The sequence below is a fragment of the Schistocerca gregaria genome, chromosome 7 (genome assembly GCF_023897955.1).
Source record: "Schistocerca gregaria isolate iqSchGreg1 chromosome 7, iqSchGreg1.2, whole genome shotgun sequence".
Lineage (NCBI taxonomy): Eukaryota > Metazoa > Arthropoda > Insecta > Orthoptera > Acrididae > Schistocerca > Schistocerca gregaria.
The window spans coordinates 164,404,156-164,421,030 of record NC_064926.1 but is presented as its reverse complement, the minus strand read 5'-3'; the positions used below and the strand labels follow the sequence as shown (position 1 = coordinate 164,421,030).

The window sequence follows — 16,875 nt, the reverse complement described above, 5'->3', positions numbered from 1 at the left end:
CACATCTGAACGTATAAACAAATACGTAATCAGTGCCGTTTGTTGCATTGTAAAATGTTAATTAAATCCGGAGATATTGTAACCTACACGACTGCTACGGTCGCAGGTTCGAATCCTCCTCGGGCATGGATGTGTGTGAGTCCTTAGGTTAGTTAGGTTTAAGCAGTTCTAAGTCTAGGGGACTGATGGCCACAGCAGTGAAGTCCCATAGTGCTCAGAGCCATTTGAACCATTTTTATTGTAACCTACAGTTGACGCTTGAAACCTCCGACGTTCAGTTGCGTGTTGTAACGAACAAGGGCCACGGTCGGCGAGCAGCATCTGCAGGGACATGTTTACGATGACGACCGTGTTTACGAGTGTGGCTGTAGTGCACTCTTGTGGTTTGGTCTAGCTGTCGCAGTGTCCGCATGTAGCGCTTGCTGGTATTGTTATTCTGCATTCGTCTCCGCACGCAGACCAACTGTAGCACACCGTGTTACCAGACGTCTGTGATAGTGTAGTGTTGTAGGAACTGTGACTATGGTGTATTCGAACTCTGAAAAGGTGGAGATGATACTCATCTATGGCGAGTGTCGACGAAATGCAGCTGAGGCCTGAAGGGTGTATGCAGAACGGTACCCGGACAGAGAGCACATTGCAAAACATCTACCGCCAACTGTATGTAACAGGTATGGTCGTAGCACGCAAACGGATCCGTAACAGGCCCGTCACAGGAGAAGCGGGTGCAGTTGGTGTGTTAGCTGCTGTTGCCATGAACCCATACATGAGTACACGGGACATTGCGAGAGCCGGTGGATTCAGTCAATGGAGTGTCATGCGCATACTGCATCGTCACCGCTTTCACCAGTTTCATGTGTCGCTACATCAGCAATCACATGGTGATGACTTTTATTATCGAGTGCAATTCTGTCAATGGACATTAACAGAGAATGCGATGCAGTTCTACCTGTTTACCGAAGAAGCGGGTTTCACAAACCACGGGGCAGTGAATCTACTGAAAATGCATTACTGGTCCGTGGAGAATCCTCGCTCGCTCAGACAGGTAGAGCGACAGCGACCGTGGACTGTAAATGTATGGTGCGGAATCATTGGCGACCACCTCATTGGTCCTTACTTCATTACAGGGGACCAAACAGTTGCAACATACATCGCGTTTCTATAGAATGATCTGCCAACGTTGCTCGAAAATGTCCCACTGGAAACGCGTCGACGTATGTGGTATCAACATGATGGTGCACCTGCACATTCCGCAATTAACACTAGGCTGACCCTTGACAGGATGTTCGACGGGCGTTTCATAGGACGTGGAGGACACATAAATTGGACAGCCCGTTCTCCTGATTTTACACCTCTGGGCTTCTTTCTGTAGGGTACGTTAAAGGAGAATACGTACCGTGATGTGCCTACAACCCCAGAGGATATGAAACAACGTATTGTGGCAGCCTGCGGCGACATTACACCAGATGAACTGCGGCGTGTACGACATTCATTACGCCACAGATTGCAATTGTGTGCAGCAAATGATGGCCACCACATTGAACATCTATTGGCCTGACATGTCGGGACACACTCTATTCCACTCCGTAACTGAAAGCGGAAACCACGTGTGTACGTGTACCTCACCCCTCATGGTAACGTACATGTGCGTCAGTGAAAAATACCTATAAAAAGGTGTTAGCATGTGGACGTAATGTGCTGTTACAGTCTCTTCTGTACCTAAGGTGCATCACCGTTCCCTTTGGATCCCTACGTAATTCGGAGCTCTCCGATACACACGATCGAACAGCGGAGGAGTGGTACTCAAGCGTCAACTTTAGGTTACAGTATCTCCTGATGTTATTAACATTTTACAATGCAACAAACGGTACTGATTACGTATTTGTTTATATGTTCAGATGTACTAACAAAACTAATGGGGTTCCATTTAAAAAAAACGTAAGTATGTGTTAAAAAACATACTTCTGTGCATTTTTTATGGTTTGTATTAACCAATTACACTAGCCCCTCTCCTCACGTTCCGTCTGTGGAATTGATTCCTCAGTATTTGATGTGGTTTACGAAATATACACTCCTGGAAATTGAAATAAGAACACCGTGAATTCATTATCCCAGGAAGTGGAAACTTTATTGACGCATTCCTGGGGTCAGATACATCACATGATCACACTGACAGAACCACAGGCACATACACACAGGCAACAGAGCATGCACAATGTCGGCACTAGTACAGTGTATATCCACCTTTCGCAGCAATGCAGGCTGCTATTCTCCCATGGAGACGATCGTAGAGACGCTGGATGTAGTCCTGTGGAACGGCTTGCCATGCCATTTCCACCTGCCGCCTCAGTTGGACCAGCGTTCGTCCTGGACGTGCAGACCGCGTGGGACGACGCTTCATCCAGTCCCAAACATGCTCAATGGGGGGCAGATCCGGAGATGTTGCTGGCCAGGGTAGTTGAGCACGTTGGGTGGCACGGGATACATGCGGACGTGCATTGTCCTGTTGGAACAGCAAGTTCCCTTGCCGGTCTAGGAATGGTAGAACGATGGGTTCGATGACGGTTTGGATGTACCGTGCACTATTCAGTGTCCCCTCGACGATCACCAGAGGTGTACGGCCAGTGTAGGAGATCGCTCCCCACACCATGATGCCGGGTGTTGGCCCTGTGTGCCTCGGTCGTATGCAGTCCTGATTGTGGCGCTCACCTGCACGGCGCCAAACACGCATACGACCATCATTGGCACCAAGGCAGAAGCCACTCTCATCGCTGAAGACGACACGTCTCCATTCGTCCCTCCATTCACGCCTGTCGCGACACCACTGGAGGCGGGCTGCACGATGTTGGGGCGTGAGCGGAAGACGGCCTAACGGTGTGCGGGACCGAAGCCCAGCTTCATGGAGACGGTTGCGAATGGTCCTCGCCGATACCCCAGGAGCAACAGTGTCCCTAATTTGCTGGGAAGTGGCGGTGCGGTCCCCTACGGCACTGCGTAGGATCCTACGGTCTTGGCGTGCATCGGTGGGTCGCTGCGGTCCGGTCCCAGGTCGACGGGCACGTGCACCTTCCGCCGACCACTGGCGACAACATCGATGTACTGTGGAGACCTCACGCCCCACGTGTTGAGCAATTCGGCGGTACGTCCACCCGGCCTCCCGCATGCCCACTATACGCCCTCGCTCAAAGTCCGTCAACTGCACATACGGTTCACGTCCACGCTGTCGCGGCATGCTACCAGTGTTAAAGACTGCGATGGAGCTCCGTATGCCACGGCAAACTGGCTGACACTGACGGCGGCGGTGCACAAATGCTGCGCAGCTAGCGCCATTCGACGGCCAACACCGCGGTTCCTGGTGTGTTCGCTGTGCCGTGCGTGTGATCATTGCTTGTACAGCCCTCTCGCAGTGTCCGGAGCAAGTATGGTGGGTCTGACACACCGGTGTCAATGTGTTCTTTTTTCCATTTCCAGGAGTGTATATAGCGATAATGTTAGGTGACTCACCCTATATACACCTGCTGCACATTTTTGGCTTTGCCTATTACTATTACTTATAGAGATTACTTGCAAATCCTTTATAGTTTTCAGTCTCCAACGATTTTTCGTCCTGTGAGTGTGAATTGTATAGTAATTTTTGTGGCCTGTTACTGTTCATCCTTCTGACGTCCTCTTTCCATTTCCTAGTAGTAACGACGGAACAAAAATACCCTCACAAATTTCCTACTGTATTCTTCTATTTTTTTTAATTTAGAGACAATCACCATAATTCTGCACTTATTTCTGTAATTCGCTTTCAGTGTTGCCTTGTGTATCCTGCTAAATTTTTGATAAATCTCATATCCGCTCTCTTGATTCTTAGTGTGCCCTTTTTTGTTGTTAACTAGGTTCCGCTTCCATACGTTCCAACTGGGACCCACTATGTTTGGAAAATTTGTTATATTCTCTTGGAACTTTCGTCTAGCACTAAGAGTCTTAAGTTAAATTTATTAGTCTTATGTTAAAAATCAACTTCGTCTTCACGTGATGTATCGCATTCCAAATACTTAAAATTCGTTATTTGCTTTACTGTTTTAGAATTTATTAGAATTTTGGACCTAAATGCCGTGGCGTTTGTTTTGTTGTCAGATGTAGTCTGTATTACTAATATTAAAAGAATAAAATTGTAGTTCACTTACTCAATCCAAAATGATTACGTGTATGAGGATACGAAAAAGCACGGGTGATGTACTACACCGTTATCTTACACTGACGTTGGTGTTCTCTTTATTTTGATTATCTCTGCATTCATTTAGAATATGTAAAAATGAATTAAGCCCATTGCGGCGCGCTGAGCTGATAATGCAGACGTGTGAGACGAAACACACAAAGTTCCTTTTAACAATTTCCAACAGCCGTTGATGACAAATGGATTCATCTGTCAAAAAATTAACTGGAAGCTATATTGTATATTCATTCCGTCACATCCATGCAGATAGCCCATACAAGTTCCTCTCGCTTGAAAGCGATCTATGAAGTCTGGACGGATAAGAGGAATGAGATCCGCATCTGAGAGTCTTTCGTCCGCATCCGCGGTCATTATCAACATTTTCTAAAAGACTGTATCCGGGTTGGCAGGCCAGAACTCTCACTGTAGCCTTGCTCCGCGTCTGCCGAACTTGGCCGTCATAAGTTACATTGCACTGACTAAAAACGCAGTAGCGGCTTACCAACACATTTTAATACATAACTTGTCATAAGTATAATACGTTCCCCAAGATACAACTTTCTGTCTAGTTAATGAAACGGTTTTTAAGAAATCTCCTATGGTAGAGGAAGTCGTTTTACAAACGGTCGTCACGTAGCGGATATTGGTAAATATGTTGACTGGAATACTCTCTTTCAAATTCTGAAGGTGGCAGGGGTAAAATACAGAGAGCGAAAGGCTATTTACAATTTGTACAGAAACCAGATGGCAGTTATAAGAGTCGAGGGACATGAAAGGGAAGCAGTGGTTGGGAAGGGAGTGAGACAGGATTGTAGCCTCTCCCCGATGTTATTCAATCTGTATATTGAGCAAGCAGTAAAGGAAACATAAGAAAAATTCGGGGTAGGTATTAAAATCCATGGAGAAGAAATAAAAACTTTGAGGTTCGCCGATGACATTGTAATTCTGTCAGAGACAGCAGAGTACTTGGAAGAGCAGTTGAACGGAATGGACAGTGTCTTGAAAGGAGGATATAACATGAACATCAACAAAAGCAAAACGAGGATAATGGAATGTAGTCGAATTAAGTCGTGTGATGCTGAGGGAATTAGATTAGGAACTGAGACACTTAAAGTAGTAAAGGAGTTTTGCTATTTGGGGAGCAAAATAACTGGTGATGGTCGGAGTAGAGAGGATATGAAATGTAGCCTGCAAATGGCAAGGAAAGCGTTTCTGAAGAAGAGAAATTTGTTAACATCGAGTATAGATTTAAGTGTCAGGACGTCATTTCTGAAAGTATTTGTATGGAGTGTAGCCATGTATGGAAGTAAAGCACGGACGATAAATAGTTTAGACAAGAAGAGAAAGGACGCTTTCGAAATGTGGTGTACAGAAGAATGCTAAAGATTAGATGGGTAGATCACATAACTAATGAGGAGGTATTGAATAGAAATGTGGAGGAGTTTCTGGCACAACTTGACAAGAAGAAGGGACCGGTTGGTAGGACATGATCTAAGGCATCAAGGGATCACAAATTTAGCATTGGAGGGCAGCGTGTAGGATAAAAATCGTAGAGGGACACCAAGTGATGAATACACTAAGCAGAATCAGAAGGATGTAGGCTGCAGTATGTACTGGGAGATGAAGCAGCTTGCACAAGATAGAGTAGCATGGAGAGCTGCATCAAACCAGTCTCAGGACTGAAGACCACAACAACAACAACCAGACGATGTCTGACCATCTGACCGCCGTATTGTGCACCAAGCAGATCGTAACTCTTTCACATCTGCGCCTGCCATCCGTCTGCAACATTCCATGTCAAGCGCCACATTGTATTCAGAAATGAATCGCATTTCTGCACTGGCCCGGATGAACATCGTTGGCCAGTATGGTGGCGACCTGCAGACAGGCCCAGTTCTTCCAATGTTTTGGAGAGGCACAAGAATGCTACTGCTGGCGTCATGATGTGGGAAAACATCTGGTATAATTTCTGGTCACGGCTAGTAGTGACTGAGGGAACTATAATGGCGCCACAGCAGTACATGACGGACATCTCGAGTCCTCATGTGTTACTTCTCATGAGACTGCATCATGGTGTCATTTTTCAACAGGACAATGCTCGTGCACACACGACACATCTGTCTATGAACTGTGTGCGTAATGTAGATGTAGTCCCGTGGCAAGTCATACCCCCAGATCTTTCCCCAACAGGACGTTGTGTGTGACCAGTTCGGACGTTAACCCTGTCCTAGTACCAGAGCCCAGAATATCAACGACCACTCACAACAGCTGTGGGCCAGATTGACTCAGGGTAGGTGAATCAGCGTATGTATCCAGGCCAGAGCAGGTGCACGGCTATACTCATAAGTGAGCTTATACCGCCAAGATCTTTGTTAAAACCAATATGTGTATGGACATAGCCTGTTGCGAAAGGTGGTTTATATTTTTCAATATTTTAGTTCAAAAATGGTTGAAATGGCTCTGAGCACTATGGAACTTAACATCTGAGGTCATCAGTCCCATGTAACTTAGAACTACTTAAACCTAACTAACGTAAGGACATCACACACATCCATGCCCAAGGCAGGATTCGAACCTGCGACCGTAGCGGTCACGCGGTTCCAGACTGAAGCGCCTAGAACCGCTCGGCCACAGCGGCCGGCTAATATGTTATTGATGACAAACCTTTTGTAATGTGCTATTTTTATCCACTTGATATATCATGCGTGAGGTCAGCGTAAAATGAATATGTTTTACAACAAAAGAACCTGTAGATGACAGCATAGTCTAACGAAACCGTTTGCCTTAAATTAAAAAAAATATGTTATGCGACCTTGGTTGCTGATCTTCAGTCCTCTCAAAATGAGAAAATTCAACCAACGTCTTTGTACATTTGACTCGATATTGTGATCATTGAAATAGCATTATATCCCCTCCCACCCGCGAAATTTCATTTCGTTTCCTCCTCTGCTTTCGGGTGCTTCAATATTTTTGCTGGGCCCTGTATTTTCCTGACACTGTTCTCTTTACTTTTACCACAAAGCTATTCTTAATACACGTACAGGCATCGGCGCAGACTTTAATCCGCGAAGAAGTTACTATTGTGGATGTCTGTACCTTCACAGATCTCTACCTATGGGAGTTTGCAGTTGGTCCACGTGCTTTTTGTTGAAGACGTCGCATCTAAAATGTCAACACTGTCGTGCGGCCTTTGAAAATACTCAGAGGCCAGTGTGACTGCACTAATGAGCCAGCAGTCTGAAAGCGCTTGTAGCCATCTTCTTCGCGAGTGACTCGCGTTCCATTTTTACCCTTCCCGCATAGGTTGCAGGGATGTGGCTTCCCAGAAGTATGTCTGTATCAGTGCAGGGCAGTAACGCGGCGCTGTGCCGTGCTATCTCGCGAGGCAGTGTGCGCTGGCTTTCTTCTCGGAAATCGCGCCCACGCCGCCTTCTCGCCATCTGCAAGCGAAGGCGGGTTGCCAACCGACCTATACGGTTCCAGCGCCGACTGCGGAAGTCTTAAGAAACAGAAGGCTATGAGGACGAAGACGAAGGACAGGAAGAGCGTTACGGTTAATTCCCAGAGGTTACAGTCATACCGGCCAAAAATTAGGAAACACCACACTGATACCGTCTAACGACGCCTCTACCTAAACAGTTGCCTCAATTCGACGGAGGGCAAAGTCAAAACGTTTCGACAGATGTGCCGAATCCAGCTGAACCCGCTCGCCGATGATATTAAATCCTATATAACTATCAAACAGCGAGGATGTTGATTAATGTCATCCAACGTTCTAAATAGTCCTAGCTAGCCATTTTAGTTAAAAACTTCCGGGCTTTGAGGCGTGGGCGATATACAAAAATATTTCCTGACGTTTCGTCTCCTACTGCGAGAGATACCTTCGCAGATAAACGGTCACTGCATCAACTGCTCGAGCTTTGAACCTCCTCCCCTCCCCAACCCCCCCACACCTAGTTTATAGAGCTGCATACAGAGAGCAGCACAATTCGTCACTTGTGCCGAATGTGTGGCGCCATCATTCTCGATTAAAAGAAACTGATCGTCACTCTGTTGGCGGCAAGTCGACATCCATATATAATCTTCTTTTCTGTTAAAATCATCGCGGTGTTTGTAATTGTGTTTGTAATTCTCTATGGCCTCTCTATACATGTGCAGATGACATACTCATCTCACTGAATTTTATTTCATGGTTACCGTCTTGAAATCCATGTTCTGCTAATTCCGATTTCTACAGTGAGACCATAACCGTAGGCAAAAATTTTATCATTTACATTTCTGGCCGCGAAAGTACTTACAGTGACGTAAAACATATGTTTACGTAAATATTGGTAAATTTACTGGAAAATTTATTGCAAACACTTGATAAAAATTAACATATTAATGTTTTTTAATTAACAAAAAAATTGTTCACTTCATATCAAATGAAAGCAGTAGTTTGCAAAATATATCTCTCACACAAAAATCGTTTTTACAAGGTTATTTTTTCATAGATGAGCTGATCCATACCATCTGGTATCGAAGGTGGCCAAATACGCATTATGCTTGATTACATGACACTGTTCATATATGATACTTAAGATCTAACACACTGCGTTGCAATTCACTAAAATGGATTTCTCACTCGTTACGCTGAGTGTAATCTAAAAGTGGGCAAATGAAATAATGTCCATAAACACTAAAGATACGAACAATGCAACAGATTTTGCATACTGAGCCGGTTGCTGTTGCTGACTGTAAAAAATTTCTGTAACGTACATTTCCAGGGGAATCAATTAGAACCCTCTAAATTACTGCAGCCACAACTAATAAATGAAATGAAATAAAGAAGGAAAATCTCCAGAATGAGATTTTCACTCTGCAGCGGAGTGTACGCTGATATGTAACTTCCTGGCAGATTAAAACTGTGTGCCGGACCGAGACTCGAACTCCAGACCTTTGCCGTCAAAGGTCCCGAATTCGAGTCGGTCCGACACACACTTTTAATCTGCCAGGAAGTTTCAAGGTATATCTCTCAGACCAGCGAGAAGAATAACCGCCTTGATGGCACGTTTCTTGATCCCTGCAGAGAACATGTGCTATGATTAACAGGACATGAAGAACGAAAGCTAAGAGATCAACATAAATCAAGTTTTGTGAGGTGAGAGAATTAATTATGTCCATACCATGGCAGAACTGGATACTAAACAGATTAAAATCAAAAAAATTTAAAGTCCGTGAGTTCATCTAAATACTTAGGGATTGCAGTTACGAACTATTTAAATTGAAACGTTCATACAGCCAATGTCGTGGGGAAAGCGAACCAAAGACTGCGTTTTACTGGGCGAACACAAAAGCTGCAACAGATCTACTAAAAAGACTGGCTACACTACGCTTGTCCGTTCTCTCCTGGGCTACTGCTGCACGGTGTGGGTTCCGTCCCAGATACGATCGACGGAGGACACCAAAAGAATTCAAAGAAGAGCAGCTCGCCTTTTACTTGGGCGACATAGGGAAGAATGTGTCACAGTTATGATACGGCAGTTGGAATGATTCTGTTGCGGCGAGATCTTCCACAAAATTTCGATCATCAGCTTTCTTATCGAATGTGAAAATATGTTGTTGGCGCCCACCTACTCAGGGGGAAAAAACCATAGTAATAAAATATGAAAAATCAGAGCTCGCACGGAAAGATTTAAGTGTTAGTTTTGCGCCCATAATATTCGAGAGTAGAACAATAAAGAAATAGGTTGAAGATTGTACGATGAACCCTCTGACAGGTACTTCATCGTGAATTGCAGAGAAGAGATGTAGTTGTAAATGTAAATGAATGCATCAAAGGAATTTACCACTTTCAATATAAATCATAGAATACAGGAAAAAACAAAATAGAAGGAACGTATTGAACTAATGGACAATAAAACAGTTACAAAGCTCTTGTTGGAGTATGAGTAAAAAGTACGACAGAATAAATGGAGTCTCCAGATGTGATGGGGGTGGAACTTCCCTTGGAGATGGAACGGACCTACAGACCTTAAAGATGACGACGAACATTCTTTATAAACTGTCAAGGACAAGCACTTCCTCTGCGAATCGATCGAACAGTTAGATAATCTGCACTATAAACTAATACTAGTATGCAGACGAAGAACGATCGCAGCACAAAGTTAGAAAGAGACATCAGGTAGCCCGTCAACGTTCAGTTTTGCGAATTCAGGTGATCAGAAATGACTCGAGCTGCTCTCAAAAATATCTCCTAACTTGGCCAAATGTGACCCTGACTGTATGAGCTCATTTCGGATACGAGTTTGGCATTGTTTGTGCCAGATAACAGCCGTCTGAAGCGGTTATATGGCTCTGAGCACTATGGGACTTAACATCTGTAGTCATCAGTCCACCAGGAACTTAGAACTACTTAAACCTAACTAACCTAAGCACATCACATACATCCATGCCCGAGGCAGGATTCGAACCTGCGACCGTAGCAGTCACGCGGTTCCGGACTGAGCGCCTTAACCGCGAGACCACCGGAAGCGGTTATAGAGGCCCGTCTGTTTGAAGTTGGCCGTTGTTAATAAATCAAGGACGCTGTCGGTCGGGATGGGGAGGGACAGCTGCCGTGTCGTGTAATGTAGCACTTTGCTTCATTCGGCGTGATATCCGACGGTGACCTCGTCACTGCAAACCGGTCAGACAGCCGCCGCAGACCAGGTCACGGCAGAGGTCTTGCGATTAACGACATACCGAGTCATAAAATTTCCGCTGGTGTTGGCGAGAACAAACCTGATCACTGTCCACGTGCTGAGAGCCGTAACGTTTTCCCGAGTCATGCGCCGAGTGCAGCACGAGCACTCACAGTTCCTGTTCATGAGTCACAAAAGAAAATAACGGACGCGAAAAATTACACACAAATATCCTTAACATCTGTTTGCTGCAGAATCCTTGAGTATATTCTACGTTCCAGTATACACTGTTGTCCAAAATTAAAGCAACAAACTGCTATTTCCCCGTCCTGTGTCTAATTCACGATATAATCATGCGAACTGTCAACAGATGTCGTTAGTTGTGTTCTGCACGGAAGATGGAATTCCGATCGACGGACAACCACGCCAGTATCGACGTCAGGGCATCTATAAAGCGCGTTAGTGTTTGCAGGATAGTCCCACATCCACAATTGCTGTGTATGCAGTCACGGACGGTGCATAATGGCACACAGAAGACGCATACATACTCTCTGCTGTGGGGTGTCAAAGGAAGAATGGAAGCAGCAGTATCGCACACTGATATGGCCCGATGGCTTAATGTGAATCGATCCGTTGTTTTTCGGATGAGGCGACCATTTATAGAGACCGAAACTGTATCCTGGAGAACAGGACAGGGCCGACCACGTGTGACATTAACAAGAGTGGACCGTTATCTGGCTGTAAGGGCACGACAGTAACGCCTCACTACTACAGTACTAGCCATTAAAATTGCTACACCAAGAAGAAATGCAGATGACAATCGGGTATTCATTGGTCAAATATATTATACTAGAACTGACATGTGATTACATTTTCACGCAATTTGGGTGCATAGATACTGAGAAATCAGTACCCAGAACAACCACCTCTGGCCGTAATAACGGCCTTGATACGCATGGGCATTGAGTCAAACAGAGATTGGATGGCGTGTACAGGTACAGATCCCCATGCAGCTTCAACACAATACCATCAAGAGTAGTCACTAGCATATTGTGACGAGCCAGTTCCTCGGCCACCATCGACCAGACGTTTTCAATTGGTGAGAGATCTGGAGAATGTGCTGGCCAGGGCAGCAGTGGAACATTTTCTGTATCCAGAAAGACCCGTACAGGACCTGCAATATGCGGTCGTGCATTATCCTGCAAAAATGTAGGGTTTCGCAGGGATCGAATGAAGGGTAGAGCCAAGGGTCGAATACATCTTAAATGTAACGTCCACTGTTCAAAGTGCAGTCATTGCGAACAAGAGGAGACCGAGACGTGTAACCAATGGTACCGTATACCATCACACCTGGTGATACGCCAGTATGGCTATGACGAATACACCCTTCCAATGTGCGTTCACCGCGATGTCGCCAAACACGGATGCGACCATCATGATGCTGTAAACACAACCTGGATTCATCCGAAAAATGACGTTTGCCATTCGTGCACCCAGGTTCGTCGTTGATACACCATCGCAGGCGCTCCTGTCTGTGATGCAGCGTCAAGGGTAATGGTCTCCGAGCTGATAGCCCATGCTGCTGCAAACGTCGTCGAACTTTTCGTGCAGACGGTTGTTGTATAGCAAACGTCCCCATCTATTGACTCAGGGATCGAGACGTGGCTGCACGATCCGTTACAGCCACACAACAACGTTTCACCAGGCAACGCCGGTCAACTGCTGTTTGTGTATGAGAAATCGGTTGGAAACTTTCCTCATTTCAGCATGTTGTAGGTGTCGCCACCGGCGCCAAAGTTGTGTGAATACTCTGAAAAGCTAATAATTTGCATATCACAGCATCTTCTTCCTGTCCGTTAAATTTCGCGTCTGTAGCACGTCAGCTTCGTGGTGTAGCAATTTTAATGGCCCGTAGTGTACATTGCAACTGGGGTCTGACCTTGCAGCATCCCCTGGACGTGTTGTAGCGAATCAAACCGTGTAGAGGAAGCTTCAGCAGAGTGGCCTTTATTATTGGAGACCTACTGTCTGTTTACCTTTGGCGCGTCTTCACAGAAGAGAACGTCTAGAATGTATCTGTCAACGTACCAAATGGATAGTCGAATGGTGGGCCAATGTTCTTTTCACAGATGAGTCCCGATGTGGTCTGGAGAGTGATTCTCGAAAGATTCGCATCTAGAGGGCACTTGGAACACGATTTCGTGATCCAAACGTCGTGGAAAGAGACTGATATATAAGACGATCCCTAATGAGGTGGACAGGGATTACGTTGTCCGCTCCAAAACCACTTTATGAAATTGCACGGCTGAATCAGCAAGATTTAACTGCTGTCAGGTACCGAGAGGAGACCTTGGGATCTCATGCGTTGCTATTGCGAGGTGCTGTGGGCCCAGACTTCGTACTGATGGACGATAATGGTCGACCTCACAGAGCATGGGTGGTTGATGTTTTTTTGGAAAGGGGAGACGTGGCACGCATGTTTCAAATGGCTCTGAGCACTATGTGACTTAAAATCTGTGGTCATGCTGCTGCAAACGTCGTCGAACTTTTCGTGCAGACGGTTGTTGTCTAGCAAACGTCCCCCTCAGTCCCCTAGAACTACTTAAACCTAACTAACCTAAGGACATCACACACGTCCACGCCCGAGGCAAGATTCGAACATGCGACCGAAGCAGTCGCGCTTGCACGCTTGGCGTGGCCTACTCGCTCTCCCGATTTGAATCCTATAGATCACGTCTGAGACGCACTAGGGAGACAGGTTGCATCACATCAGCATCCACCAACTACTCTCCAAGACTTGTGAGCAGCTGTGCAGGAAGAATTGGCGTTATTTACCCAACATGGGGTTGACGACGTCATCCACAACATGCCCCGTCGTTGTCAGAACTGTAGTGGTACCAGACGTGGTCACATCCCTTACTGAGCACAGTAACCAGTTTTCGGAATGTGAGTGCAAATCCGTTAAGTTGGCGAAAACGAAGAACATTTTTGTCCATCGTTATGTATATTGCAGAATATTTTCTGTATTCTTTACATTGTTTCTACTGTCCAATCACCTGTTTATACCATTATGTAGCAAAATAATCGCAATCTTGCAAAATTTCCCTTTGTTGCTTTAATTTTGGACACCAGTTTAGTAAGTTTATTTGAGAGTGAAAAGCTTCTCTCAACCATCACGGATGATTTAGAAAACACTGCTCGTGCAAAACTCAGGTTGCCCTTTTCTCGCACGATATTCAACGAAGCATGGATGAAGGACAACAAACAGATTCCATATTCAATGATTTTATCTTGGAACTCTTCCATTTGGTCCGTGTTTGCATAGAAAGACAGTAATATCTGAAATTGGGTCCGCCTTGATGCAAAACACCTTGTTATTCGTTTATTACCTTATTCCCCCAAACTAGTTTCGGCGACAAATATCACTATCATCAGTGGGTTTTTTTAAAATCTAAAACTTGGAGAAAATAGCATGGTTACACAAACACCACAATAGCACATTATTACATTTTTTACTATTCGTTTTTTGAAATATAGTTTACTATGGACACTTTCATACTACCTTATTTATTGTATGTTACAGCATGTTTTAAGCAATTATTGTCGCTGTTTGCGACATATTTTCTGTGCGATTTTTTTTCTGTTGCCGTATTTTACTTAGCGAACATCATGTCATCTGCAACCATGTGAGCGGCTGTTAGTAAACAAATACTAAAAGGTCTGCAATATATACTTGGGGTTGCGGTAGTGTTGTGAAAACCAGTTATTTGGTGTGTACTGAGCTGTTACTTAGCTACCGTGTACTCACGTTCTTTGGATGGTATATAGCTGCTTTTAGTGTTTGTTTACTAACAGCCGCTCACGTGGTTGCAGATGACTTGATATTCGCTAAGTAAAAAACGCCAACAGAAAATTGGGAGAACATTAGAAAAGCAAATCGCGTATAGAATATATCGGCAAATCAAGATGCCTACCCTCCGAAGACACGGGATAAGACCAAGGAAAAAAAAATAAACAAGAAAAATGTCGCTATTAACCGTAATTTGTAGATGAACCACTTTAAACCCTGCCGGCCTGGCGATATTATAGGTTTTTTTTTTTTTTTGTCTCTTGTCAAAGGTCGACGGTCACCCTTTGTGAACTAAGGCGCTGCAGTCTACCTCATATCAGGGTGAAATCGAAGACAATGTAGTTACATCATAACCTAAATACATAACATTAAAAAACTCTTGTAGATGCAAATCAGCCCATTAATTAATACATATATTTACAATTCAGACATCAAGCACATGCCTGTGTTTATTTAACATATGGACGCACTGCGTAATTTGCTCTACCTGACCACATTAAGAGAAATGAAACAATTCAGGGAACAAAAGGCAAGACAAAAAAACGGGTCTTCAGAGTTGCGTGTAACGACTGGCAACGCACACAAAGGCTGTTGACAGAGTGTTTTCTTGCCAAGGACTAACACATCTGCTTCACTGTTTCATCAGCTGTCTTTCTTTGATGTCGGTCCAGAGCAGTACTTAATGCAGACAACAACACGAATGTAAGACACAGAATTGCGCTGCAAATTCAAATGGTTCAAATGGCTCATAAGCACTATGGGACTTAACAGCTGAAGTCATCAGTCCCCCCCAGACTTAGAACTACTTAAACCTAACTAACCTCAGGACATCACACACATCCATGCCCGAGGCAGGATTCGTACCTCCGACCGTAGCAGCAGGACACTGCAAATCCTTCGACTTTGAAAAACTGTCACAAATGTCACCAATCACCAACAAGCTGTCTAGCAACATGACACAGACTTCTGCCGACATCAAGATGGAACAACGCAATGTATCAAGACATGGGACCTAGCGAAGTGGCGCAGTTGTTAGCACACTGGACTCGCATTCGGACGGACAACGGTTCAATCCCACATCCGACCATCCTGCTTTAGGTTTTCCGTGATTTCCCTAAATCGCTCCATGCAAATGCCCGGATGGTTCCTTTGAAACGGCATGGCCGACTTCCTTTCCCATGCTTCCTTAATCCGATGAGGCCGATGACGTCGCTGTTTGGTCTCTTCCCCCCAAACAACCCAACCCAACCCAAGACATGGGAAGGAATTTTCGCCGTCTTTCCGACTACACGGGGTCGGCTTATCAGAAATACCAAGCCACAACGAACTTCCACTTCCAGATACCACCAACCAATAAGGATAATTGTTAAAAACGTCCTACTACTTTATAGAAGTCCGTTCTTCCACCAGTGATTATACGTTGCACCTTCCACTGCCTATAGTATCGTCCAGAGGTTGTGGAGCCGTAACAAAGTCAGCAACTCGCATCAATAGGACAGAAGTTAACGATATCTCATTGCATTCCGCAACGATATGAAGCCACGCCCTGTCTTCCAGCGCCGTAGCGCTACTGCACGGAGGAAGATGTGCAGCTGAGCACAGGAAGGCCGTGTCTCATTTCGTGACCTCCGATCCGACAGACAACATAGACTACTTGAGGGACACAAGTTTTACTCTTGCCTTCGACTGAACTTTCATTCTGAACTTCGTGATTTACGTGCTTCCAGAGAAGAGTTTAGTAAATATGTGCATCAACTGGTGTTAATATTCAAAGACAGTTGTATATATTCGGCGCACTCCTTTGGCACATTTCTGCATGTACATCAACTACTGGCACAAATGTATATCTATCTGCATATTTTATAGCATTAACCAATGTATTACCCTACCTTTAGGCAGCTAATATATGCAACATGTAATCTTAAGACTTCTTGCCACACACACACACACACACACACACACACACACACACACACACACACACACACACACACTTTCCTTCTCTCTTCCTCTCCATGTGCCTCCAGCCCCTCACATCTGTTTATTAATCCCAATCGAAGAGTGTCATCCATGTATGATTTTACTGCTGTAGCCAATATGATCATTGTAATTCAAGTCTGTAACATTTCACCTAATTGTTATTAACAAGTACGAAGTTT

General features: G+C 44.9%; 1 protein-coding gene across 1 annotated transcript in view; it reads right to left on the bottom strand.

The window, feature by feature from the left end:
- Positions 1-16,875, bottom strand: part of LOC126282233 (bumetanide-sensitive sodium-(potassium)-chloride cotransporter) — a 584,688-nt gene that overhangs the window by 361,235 nt on the left and 206,578 nt on the right. The window lies entirely within an intron of this gene.